At 39.4% G+C, this 12,812-nt stretch overlaps 1 protein-coding gene across 4 annotated transcripts in view; it reads right to left on the bottom strand.

Moving 5' to 3' along the window:
* Nucleotides 1-12,812, bottom strand: part of LOC122564867 (ras-specific guanine nucleotide-releasing factor RalGPS1-like) — a 706,864-nt gene that overhangs the window by 693,647 nt on the left and 405 nt on the right. The window contains exon 1 of one of the 4 annotated variants that reach the window (XM_043720240.1): nt 10,187-11,358. The exons of the other annotated variants lie outside the window; for them this stretch is intronic. The gene's annotated coding sequence lies outside the window, so the exon portion shown is untranslated. Of the gene's footprint in view, nt 1-10,186; nt 11,359-12,812 lie in introns of those variants that run through there. 4 annotated transcript variants of the gene reach the window in all.

Here is a 12,812-nt window from a genome sequence, read left to right as displayed (position 1 = left end):
AAAGGAGTCTACTCTTAAAGGAATATTATTTTCAACAAGTTGAAACCCACCCACCCCCCATTGTCTTGCCTTCAGAGGTTTGCCAGGTCAGAGACTGTTCCTGCCAAACCTGCTGCCAAAAACAGTACAGAAGGAACACACTGTACACCATTAAAGTGGTAGTTATTTCAAACAACCTGTTTGAACATATTATGACACACCTCTAGAGTAGGAGGGATACTACCACAGTTATACCCAAAACCCTGGAGGGGAATTTGAACTCCAGTACGTATGCTCCTCAGTTACAGCTAACATTGAGAGGAATAGCCCCTCAAGCTTGCACAGAGCTTGTTCCAGTGACTTAGACTGCCAGGCTACACCACATCACTGAGATAGTAACCTAGATGTGTGCAGACACCAGGAGCTAAACAGGGATAGGGATAAGAGTCCACGATTGGGGCTGATTAGCCCCAATTGGCTGGATGGATGGCTTGTGTGATGAAGGGCTTATGCCCGAAATGTCGATTCTTCTGCTCCTCGGACGCTCCCTGATCTGTTGTGCTTTTCCAGTGCCACATTTTGCCTCTCCAGCACCTGCAGTTCTCACTTTCTCCTACTAGCTCGAGTGAAGCCAACAGCAGTAGCTGAGGTTACCTGAAGGACTCTGCTTCTCAACCTCTCCTTCATGGTAGCCATGACGTGTAGGTGCTGGTGTTGGAATGGGGTGGATAAAGTCCAAAGTCACACAACACCAAGTTATAGTCCGATAGGTTTATTTGAAATCACAAGCTTTCAGAGCACTACTCCTTCGTCAGGTGACCTAGACTTCTTCATGGTGACTCTTCATGGTAAACCACCACCAGTCGCCTCTCTAATGAGAGAGCAGCACTATGGTCTAGTAAGATTATTTTTATTGCATTATCCCTTGATGAATGGGTTTGTCCCATGATAAGTCTGCCGTCAGTAGTGAACATGTGATAAATAGTGAATGAGAGGGAGGGAGAGTTGGGGGAGGTGGATAGATTTTGACAACATCAACTAATACTTGAGAAAACTTTATAATTCAGAATGACTTGGTAGTGAACAGGATGTTGTATTTTAACAAAAGTCTTTATCGTTTCTTCCCGAATGGTGTTCCAAGCTAGTTTAATTTTTCTCTGATCCTATCAGTACAGAAATCTGCTTATAACTACTGGTAAATGACACCTCTATGCGCACTAAAGCCCTTACCCATTCATACTGCTCGAAATTCTTCATAACTCGAAGCTGGCAGGTATGAAACTAGTTTAAACAGTGTACTCTGGGGATGGTTGCTCTAGAATCTGCTTTTCAAGTTTCTAATTACAAATCAGCCTTCAGCAAAGTGCCTTGTGAAATGTTTAATCTTGAGGCAGACATGAAATTAAAATGCTGCTCAAACTCTTGTTTGATCCTTTTGCAACAAAGCCATGTAAACCATTAACCCTCTTTTAGGAGGTGGTACAGCCCATAACTTAGTTGCTTTTTATTGATAATTAACCTTTCCATTGCTGATCGGACAGCAGGTTGCTCAAAAGGGATGTGTTGTTCTTCTGTCTGAGAAACACGAATGGGTCAGATTTCATGTTGAGAGACAAAAAAAAATCTGCAGATGCTGGAATCCAAAGCAGAGAGGCAGGAGGCCGAGAGAACATAGCAAGCCAGGTAGTATCAGGAGATGGAGAAGTCAACGTTTCGAGGTGTAGCCCTTCTTCCGGACTAGGATTTCCAGGTGAGCCTGGTTCTGTTTCTAAAAAAAAAAGGCAGCAGGAGGCTCCCTCAGGACTGCGGAGTCTGTTCTGACAATCTGACAATTCTTTGGGGCATGGAGCTGTCAGAGGAAGGAGAACCTTGCCCCCTCAAACCTCGCAACAGGCAGTATTCTGAAATGTAAATATCCTCACAGCCAGCTGCTGTCAAACCCCCACCCCCTGCTGCAAGTAAATGGCCAGTGTTAAAGAGCTGGAGAGGGGACAGGTGCCAAGGGGGTAGGGGATCCAGGTAAGTAGGGTGACAGGCCAGTACCCATTGGGTAGGATGCCAGCTTGGATGGGATAGGGTACGAGCTGGGGAGGTGATAGGAGTGCCATAGTGCAAGATGACAAAGGGGGCAGCTGAGTGTTTCAGTGTTTGAGGAGCTCTGGAGAAATCAGGTCGGAGGGTGGGAGAAGAGGGTGTGGGGAGAGTAAGTATTGGGTTTGGGGAGGGAGGAGGCTTGTGTGCAGTCTGATGGGCAGAGGGAATGGGTGGTCAGGTACAATGGCAGAGCTGGGAGCCAATGGGGGTCAGGTTGTGTCTGTCAGTGGGCCAGATCAGGGGTGTGAATGAGCTCAGCATGGGGTCAGTTTCTTAGTTACTCAGGAGGTAGGTTGCAGATTTAACAGTGTAGCTTTTCCTGCAGAATTTTTATTCTTAATTTCATTAGAACCATCCAAAGCCTCTGATTTTAATCCGTCCTTTCAGAAGGTTCCAGGCAAAGAGGAATTCCCCATGGGAAAATTCCCAGACAATTCCTTTGGAGTGTGCTCAGCAGGGTCCCAGTGTGCAACTCCCATCCCAATCACATAACAAGTGTCTGACCACTGCGAAATCTGCAAGCTTCTCCATCCATTGAGTGATGGAAAAAGTAGCCTTTACAATATGTTTACTGGTGTTTTTTTAAAAATGCAATACTATCTCAAGTTCATACCTTTCAGAAACCTATTTCAAGTATGTCTGGCAGCAGCAGAGTTTCGAAGTCTGGCATACAGGATCCCAGGATGTAATGAAATTCACTGCTAGCACTCATTAGGCAATGTTCAAAGTTGAATGTAGGAAAATTTCCTGGCCACATAGGAGCTGTTGTTGAATTGGATTATCCTACATGATAAAATGCTGTAAATTAATTTTATGATCAATAACCAATCTCCAGACTTATTTTAGCAAATAATATCCAGTGTTTTGCTTTCCCTAGATTCATGACTGTAAAAGCTGCAAGATTCAATAAAAGGATTCTATCCTTAAAATTTATCCCAGTGCTATTTTTATCCATTCCTCTTGAACTCTGGCACAACAGAAAACAAAATAATTCAAGATTAAATTTGCAAATCATCCTGCAATAATTCCAATCATTGCTGATTTAATATTTTGCTTTTTACTTCATGCAAACAAAAACTGCCTTTAGCAACTGCATTAAGACCTCAAAAGAAACAGCAACAAAATGTTGCTTGCAACTTGTTTCACATGCAGCCTAGTATAACTCAAAATTAAATAATATCACATTCGGTACTCCAGCAAAGTATTAAGATCTCAAGACACAGACATATAATAGGGTACATAAAGAAAATAATTGCTCAGAAAGCTATCTAAGGCTTAGTAGGTAGGATTGTTTGATGCAGGATCTAACCATATTGACTTTAAGATCAGTGATTCAATCCATGTTTCATGCTGAGTTAACAAATCTTCTCTTGTCTCTTTGTTGGCTAAAGGATGATTGAGGAGCCACCTTCCTATCCTCAACAGCTTGAAGCTCAGTTTGAAATTTTATATCACACCAAACTCCAGTCATCCAATGTCCTTTCCCCCACTGACCACAGCCCTGAGCTCCCAACCTCCTGGATTTTAAAATCTCATCCTTTTGGTTAAAGCCCTCACTAGTATTTTTTTCATGTTAGTAGCCTCCAAAATATTTAAAGTCTGCCCATCCTTTCCTGATTGCAAACAATTGTGCATGCCACTCTCCTTTGTCTTGACTGTGCATTTCGACATCTAGGCTCAGGCTACTAACTCTCTCTCAACATCATTCAAACACCCTTTCTGGAATAAGATGTTTCTTAAAATAGGTATGCATGAAACTCAACCAATTATATTTTGTTTCCACTAAGCTGGAAGAAATTACTTTCATTTATTACATGACAAATTGATGCTTTTGCAATTTTGGTTCAACTGTACCCACTATTAACAAATTCTACCACATAAAGTGATCTGTTCATCGTCAATAAAACAGTCATCTGAGTTAACACTGTTATCATAACCTTACTAGATCATTAGTGTACTCAGGGGAAAGAAGACCTGTCTCCTCTACTCAGTCAGAGCTTCATGTGGTTGTAGGCTATCACATCAAAATGATTCTTCAAGCTCTCGATGATAGACCATCTCTATCTTCTCAAGGTAATCGAGAAGGCACTAGAGGTAATTGCAGCCTTGCCCATTACTACTGAATAAATATGTCCCAAATTGCCCTGTTAAAACAAAACATAATTAACATTTTATTTTGCACTGCACTCTGCAAATGCTGTTTGATCAGGGAGCTTACGATACATTTGTTTTGGTTTGAAATTAAATTTTTTTAGTTCCAAATCCATGTTAGATTCTTTCATTCAGGCTTTGATAGTTAGATTTCCAAAAACGTTTGATTGAAGTTCACACTGACATAATCCGTAGGCAGGATGCCACTCGCATGTCGATGAGTGCTCTCGCTCACCAAAAATCAATCAGCCAAATGCCTCACGGTCAGTCCGAAGACTCCTATACATCAACCCTTTTCTGAATTGCTTTCGTAACCCAAACCACATTGAATCCTAATGAGCTTTCAAGTGTGCTTTGACAAGGCAGGCAGTCTCATCAGGCTTCAAACAGAAGTGGGTATTGCATCATCACGAATATGGACACTGGCCAAGTCATCTCAGAATACATTTAACTGTGGTCAACAAATAAGTGAACATAAGATGTTATTATCCTACATCATCTTCTGCCCTACTCAAATGCAAGCAGCAATATCAATTGTTCCTTCATTAAAGCCAGATTGGCCATGTATGAGTGGTGTCTGCCTGTCCAGAGAAGCAAAGAGCTGATCTATCAACTCAGACTCAATCCACCTCCAAATGTCATCATTTACTGAATAGGCAAATATAGCTCTTATTCAAATCATTCCTTGTGAAAATTTACAAAGAATACTTCCACCATATGAAAATGGTAACTCTCCTCAAGCTCCTCACACAAGCTCCATACTGAGGGGACCACCTGATAGCAGACAAACCACTCTTTCCAAGGTACCCAGATTTCAAGCCTGCAGCCACATCTATATAGATGGTCCAATTATGCTGTGGTTACTGATGAGTCTGGCCTGTATGTTGTGTCATTGTAGATCAGGGAAAGGTGGGTGCATCTTTTCGATTTTGGAGATAAACACTGCCTTGCATCGTAAACGTTACCAACTATTTGTCAGCGCAAGCTGTTTTTCTCTAAATCCTGCTATGGTCTGGCATGATTCTTTACTTTAAAATTATACGTTATAAAGTGAGTCTATTTATGCTTTTGCAATTATATTTAATGTCATGTACAGAAAAGTGTAATTTTAAAAAAATACTCTAATGGACAGCTGGCAATAACTCTGCATGAAATGAAGCAGAGAGGATAAGTACTTGTAGGTGTATATAAAACAATTGCCCATCAATTCATGCCAATTGTATTTGAATAATCCATTCAGATTGCAGTAGAGCTTGCATGACTATGGTCAAAGAATTTATTGGTCTTCGAAAATTAAGAAAATTTTTCTTTTACATTTGCATCCACACGATTCCCCCTAGAGTTCTTCGCGAGTTCCTGAGTAGGCATTCGTCCTTCATTAAAAATAAGTATTCAGACATATTTATTACACCACAATTGTAATTTATAAATAATTCAAGAAGCCACAATTTTACAAGTAGGTTGCCTCAGGAAAACAAGGGTAGGGTCGATGACTGAAATACAAATCTGCAGCTAGTTCTGTGTCAGCAACATGTCAATTACAATGACCTTATGCAACCCCTCAGTCAATGTGAGAAGCAGTACACATTTTCCTTTCGGTTGAGATAAAAAAAATGGTCCATATTCCACAGGATGAATAGTAATTTTTTTAAAAGACCCTTTTGCATGCTACAGCTATGACATGAAGGTTTAATAGGCTATTAATAGGATTAATTCTTCTCACAGACGAACATCTAATGAACCTTCTAATCCACCACTGGATTTATTGTAAATACAACCTGTAATTGTTAAGTGAAGTGAGGCACGTCAGTGTGCCACATACTGTGTCGAAAGCAATTTAATTCTTTGTAATGTCACTTCATGTAATGTCAAACTTGAACTTTTGTAATATACTTTTATGAATCCTATGAATAAAGCATACCCTTATAAAAATGCACTGAAGGAGTGGAGAAAAAAAAAAAAGTACTAATCTAGTGAAATTATTTCATTGCCAGACAAGTCTACACCTCAGAATAATTAAGTGCAGACTTCATTTAGCATTGCTCAATTTTTGGACCCAAACTGCCAAACCAGGCCAGCAGTCAACTTGTGCATTCTCAGTCCAATTTATTACTGTATGGTGAAAGTTTAGTTTTTAAATGTTCAAGTTTACCACACTCTGTGCAATGGTAACTACTGGAAGTGAATGGGTTACTGGATATCAAATTACTTGATTCATGTGAGTCGGTCTTGACTGCTGTTCAATGTACTTGCTGGCATGTTCAGTTGATGCCGATGAGCAGTATTGACGGATGGCAGGTGCATGTGGATGTGTACCCCAGCAAAAAAAAAAATCAATATCTTCATCAAAAGGAGAAATGAAAAGGGAAATAATCCAGTCTCAGGTTACAAAACCAGAAGAACTAATTTGAAATAAACATCTAGAGCATGTGAGATATATACTATAATATAAATTTAGCTCCAAAGAACTGCTGTCATGCTTTTGAAAGAAATACACGTACAAAGCAAACAGCTGTAGGTTTTACATTGTATACTATTAGAGCTTGAGGAGATAAGGAGTTAAGGAATTCAGACAGAAGATTCCAGATTCCAAAATAAAACCAATAAATATATTTTCCCCATTTTAATTTTCAGAGATGTTTGAAACCTGAAGTAGCATCATTTTGAAAAAATGACCTGGCAAAACGTAATTCCTGCTTCTCCCAAAAATAATCTGATTCAAAATTATTAGACTCCCTGAATATATTTGTTGTACTTCCTACTGGAGGGTATTGTGTCAATTATTCATTTTCTATTTCAACCCCAAGTATTAATGTCAGGTGTGAAAAAAGCATGATACGAATACAGCAGACAATTCACTGCAGACATTTTTAAAGTTAGAAAATAAAAGAAACAGGAACAGACTAGACCAAATGGCCTCTCGAGCTTGTTCGGCTGTTCAATAGATTGTGGCAGCTACATCTATTCTATTTTCTTGTCTTCCCCCTAACCATTTTATTTTTTTTAACTGCACAATAATATTCAAGGCTGAATTTGATAGATATGACTTGAGTGAGCACAGTCTTTGGAGGTGGATTCAAAGATTCACGACACTGAAAAATTTCTCTTCATCTCAGTTCTTAGAGAATACACCTAGCTCCAGCCTCTGCAGCCAAAGGAAATCTCCTTCCAGCATCTACACTTTAGTTCCTCTGGAGAATCACACACCTTTCAATGAGATCATCCCAATGGGCCATTCTATTCAATCTCTTCTCATAACAGATCTCTCACTCCCAGGAATCTTCATGGTATCCCTCAAGTATATCTTAGGCCAGGCTGAAGCTGTACAAAGCACTTCTGCTAGGAATCCCCCCCTCCAAATCCTATATAACTGCAGTAAGATTTCCTTACTGTTAATACACCCTCCCCCTTGAGTAAAGAGTAACATAGCAACTGCGTTCTGAATTATTGCTGTACCTGTGAGGTAACATGCGGTGAGCTCTGCATGCTCAAATCCATCAGGACACCAACATTAATTACTCTCTCACCTTTTTGAAAACTATTCTAATAAAATGGATAATTTCACATTTCTCCCACATCATTCTCTCCCTCTGCTAGCAGCTGTTTACTCGTTGAGCATCTCTCTATCCCTTTGCAGCCATTCTGCATTATCCTCACAGCTTATTTTCCCAACATGTTTTGTTTCATCAGCAATCTTGGATGATTACACGTGATCCCCTAATGCTAGCCATTGATATAGATCATAAGTAACTAAGCTCCACACACCTCTCCTTTCAGCAGCCCACTAACTGCAACCTGCAAACCGAGAAATGATCCTTTCATTCCTCGTCCCCATCCTCTGATCATTAACTTGTCCTCAATTTAAAAACAGTACATTCTCCCAATCCCATGCATCTTCTGAGATCTTGTGCAGCATATTTTAGAATGCCCTGTGAAAACTTAAAATGTATGACATCTGCTGGTTCCTTATTCACTAACTCCACCCACACAAAAAAAGTCTGGTAAACACCCTTTCCCTGTCAGAAAGCAATCGGACTCTACCTAATCATATTAGGTTTTAAGTTTCTCATCATCTCTCTCAAATATTCCCCACTACTCATCAGGCTAACTGGCCTATGGTTTGGAAAGAAAAAGCAGAAATTGCTGCAGAAACTCAGCAGGTCTGACAGCATTTTTGCAGAGATGGCAAAGTTAACACTTCAGGGCCAGTGATCCTTGCTCAGATTTTTGCCTACGGTTCCGTTTTCCTTTTTTCTCCTTCCTTTCTCAAAAGAAGCAATGTTGCACTTGTTACCTCCAGTGCTGCAAGATATTTCCACCATTAAAAAATTCCAGACGTTCAAAGGCAATGCATTCTTCTCTCTGTGACCACTTCTTTTACATCTCTAAGATAGAGACAATTAGGTCCAAAGGATTTCGGATTCCTGATGAAGGGCTTAAGCCTGAACAGTCGATTCTCCTGCTCCCCGGATGCTACCTGACCTGCTGTGCTTTTCCAGCATCACACACTCAACTCTGATCTCCAGCACCTGCAGTCCTCACTTCCTCCCAGAAGATTTCTAGTGTTTGGCAATGTCACTGTTGTTTAAAGTAAATTAAAAATCCTTAGCCCTAATAACTAGTTATGGTGTCAGACCCCTACATTAATGTTTTTTTTAAATATTTGTGGCAGATTAGAACAGTAAACACAATCAAAAGGAGATGTGCACTTTTGTTACTACAAGGATAGCACTTGCATGCACGTAACACTTGTAATACAGAAAATATGTATTTAGTAAGGAAATTGGCAGTACTTGTTATCGCCAATTTTCAATGGTTCATTCAGATAGGTAATATTGTATGGCATGACGGAGTTACAATATTGGCCACTGAACATATGCTTTTCTGAACATCATTCCCTTTTATACTACTTGTTAATCAGAATCAGGTAGGAATTAAGATTTCAATTTGAAATTTTGCCCAAATTTATTTTCACAAGACTCTTAGCTCACACACAAAACATCTGACCCTGCCCAAGCGTATGCTAGTCAGACTTGAGTTGTGCAAGTATGCCTATCACATACACTCTTATTGAATATAAAATTCTGAAAAACATTTGACAGGATTAATTCTGGGAAGCTGCTTGCTCTAGATGGTGAGTCCACAAATCACAGAATAAATATTCAGCTATTTTGGATCTGTTTTAAAAATTCTTTTCAGTATGGGTGCAAATATTAATCACGTATCCCTTACTGTCCTTGAGAAGGTGGTGACGACTCAGATGAAAAAAAATGTATTCACTGAAAGCATTGTGAATCTTTGGAATTCTCAGCCCCAGAGTTGGGTGCTCTCTCATTGTGTATATTTAAGACAGATTGTTTCACTTATATCTTATGAAAGATTTTTGCGATACTAAAGATAATGCAGGAACCAAGGAGGAAATGAGAAGAGCAGCCAGACCTTACTGAATATCAGAGCAAATGGCCTACTCCAAGTCTATTTCTTAAAATTGTCATTCAATAAAAAGGTATTTTCTAGTCACTGTTAACTCACCTAAAAAGGCAGGAAAACAAAGTGGAACACTTCCCTTTACAATTCTACCTCCAGGCAAAATTGCTCAGAGCTTGTAAGGTTGGCAGGAAAATCTTGCCTTCATGAGCAGCTACAGATGAAGAAATTTAACTTTGCTGATAAGAAGAGACATGCTGTCAAAGCATTTCCTGTGTCACTCATCAGAATATTTCCAAGAAATCACCATTTCAAAGGGAACAACTATTTATACTGCCTAAGAAAAAAGGTCAGCAAGTGGATTGTGATTAGTCGAGACATTGTCGGGGAGAATGCATCCTGGAACAGTTATCATCCAAATTTGTATTGAAATTCAAAGAAGAAAAGTTGGCTCTATTTGTTCAAGACAATACCACCAGCAAGCCATTACCCTCCATATTAAGAATTAGATTAACTATCAATATTTTAAACTCACTTGTGAGATGTGGGTATTGCGGGCTTGTCAGTCTTTAATGTCGGACCTTGAGATTTAATTTTCAGATGATCCTCAAGCCTTGAGGTGGAGCCTGGCGTGGTCTGGAGTCCAGGTCCAGCGTGGACTAGAGGATAACTATTGCATGGAAGGACTGTTATTCTGAATTTATTCTCTCTTTATTTTTCTATTTTTTTTCCCCTAAGAATCTGCACCTGGCTACCTTTGTAGGTAAGATAGTACCATAAGTGGCAACTTGTAAACCATTCACCGTACTCACTCGAGTACGTGACAATAAAGCTAATTCTGTTCTGTTCAATCTACCAATGAATGATTATCAATTGGGCTCACGAAGTGGCTCAATCACACCTTGCAAGAAGCCACAAGCTTTCATATGCAGAGTCTTGACCTCTGCAAACAGAATAGCAATGTCCAGGCATTGCATGTTTTCAAACAATTAAAAGCATGGGGGACCCTGTTACATTTCCCATTTTGACCAGTCCAACTTGCCTTTCACCGAATTCAAGCAAACGTTTGAGGAATAGGTATTCTCTGATTCATTGTTGGCAAATGCATTTTGATTGGCCAGTAATCAGCCACCCTGTCTATCACACAGCATAAATTATAGTGCCTTGAAATTTGACATTCTTTGTGTCATCCTGATGAAAACAAGATTAAAAAGTGTCCTTTTTGTTCAACGTTATTCATTCTGTATTGTCAAGTAGAAATACAATAAGGAAATACAAACAAAAACATTTAAAGACACAAAAGTGTGTTTTTTTTAAATCCTGTGAGCTTTCAGCTTTTATTTTGTGATATTCCCCAACACCAAACTTCCTGCTATTCCTGGCCCCCACCATCCAATTGTAAATCCTTTCCTTCACCATATTTTCCCTCCTTAGAACTAAAACAAACACCAAATTGTGTCATTAAAACATATAATTTAGCCATTTATTCTTTCCATACAGATACAGTGATCGATCTCCCAAAAATCGATTTTTGTATCCACTCCAAAAATACCTGGTTTTACAATGACGGTGTCTGAAAAATCAATTCAATTCCAATTCTTCTAAAGCACCCAATTTTTTTCCACAAAAATTCACATCCCTGAGATGTTGGTCAAATGCAGTAATGCAGTTATTTTGTTTAAAATGGCTACAGTTAAAATAAATTGCACTTTTCATAACACCTTCCTTTTTCATATCTTCCAATCTTCCCTTTAAAGAGAGCATTTCTTCACAGGCAGACTTCAATGGAAAATATTCAACTATTACATTCAAATATTAATTCCATGCACTCAATTTATGCAAAGGCTTTCTTAAACGTGTGAATATTTTAAAATTTCTCATGTACAGTCTTCGAAGATTAATATCTACAAAGATTAAAACGTGAGAGGAACAAAACCAGAAGATGTATGAATTTTTTATAACAAATCAATTTATCTGCACTGACATTTCTCTCACAATGGAAGGGTTTGTTATCCTATTATAACGTTTAAGATAATAGTTGGACAGGAGAGAAGATGTAACGCTCTTAAATATAGGTCTTTCTTCCAGATAGATGAAGTGTCACATTGTTACGGCCAGGGAAGAAGATTGTTTCAGAATTACTCAAAGAGTCCAGGTATTAATGAGAGATTATACCGTGCACACTCCACCACCCACACAAATGACAGGTTGCAACCATTTTCTGCCAAACTGTTGTTATTTCCAAAGAAGAAGAAAAAAAATACACAATCTGGCGTGCTGAATTTGCAATTTCACATCACGACTGCTGACCGAAAGGGACAGCAAATATTTTGTTTTCAATATCAAAATGCCATGTTCTTTTGTTGAGTGGGTAGGGGGTGCTAGCGGAGGCTATAAACAGTCTATGAAGCTAATCGTACTGAGAAGGAAGAGTTCGTCAAAATTCCCATTCAAAAAGCAGACAAAACCCTAACGATTCATTGTGGTTGTGGGGTGGAGGATTGGGGGAAGGAGGTTGCAGGCGAATACCGCTAGAGCAGCGAGAATCCGATACAATGGGGACGAGAGAGACTTGCTGTAAATGTTTACTTCTACATTCACTATGGTAAGGCGTGCGGTTCATACAGAGAGAGTAGGAACTCTCACTCAAATCCTTTAAGCTCGTTATGTGCAGTAGCAAGATTACGAACTTCATCCAAATATATTCCACACATTATTGCCCCGTCGAAACGTCGTGACACTCAAAAGGACACTGAGTCAATAATCATCTCCATTTAATAAACAAAAGGACCCAATTGCACATTAACAAATACCTCAAATCCCAGTGTAAAACAAAACCGCTATACAGTACACACAAATACCCCAAGGAACTGGGATTACCATTGAAGTTTCCTGTCACAAGCTAGGTCAAATATTGGGGACGCTCAGACACACACACAGCAACACCTCGTCCTAGTATCCGCAATGAGAAAGTGCGGGAGGAAATGAGGACCTTTGTGTTGCTGACAGTACCACACTCCACACGAGCGTGACGATGCAATGCTCCCGTTTGTACTGAATTAAAATGAAAGATTAATTACTGTGCTGTCTCCTTTGTGGTTAAAATCTATGAATGACAGAGGCGCAACCATAGAGAAGGTTGCAGGTGTCCAGCCACAATT

Source organism: Chiloscyllium plagiosum, chromosome 30 (assembly GCF_004010195.1).
Source record: "Chiloscyllium plagiosum isolate BGI_BamShark_2017 chromosome 30, ASM401019v2, whole genome shotgun sequence".
Taxonomy (NCBI): domain Eukaryota; kingdom Metazoa; phylum Chordata; class Chondrichthyes; order Orectolobiformes; family Hemiscylliidae; genus Chiloscyllium; species Chiloscyllium plagiosum.
The sequence above is the reverse complement of the archived record's forward strand: the minus strand, read 5'-3'. Positions and strand labels throughout refer to the sequence as shown.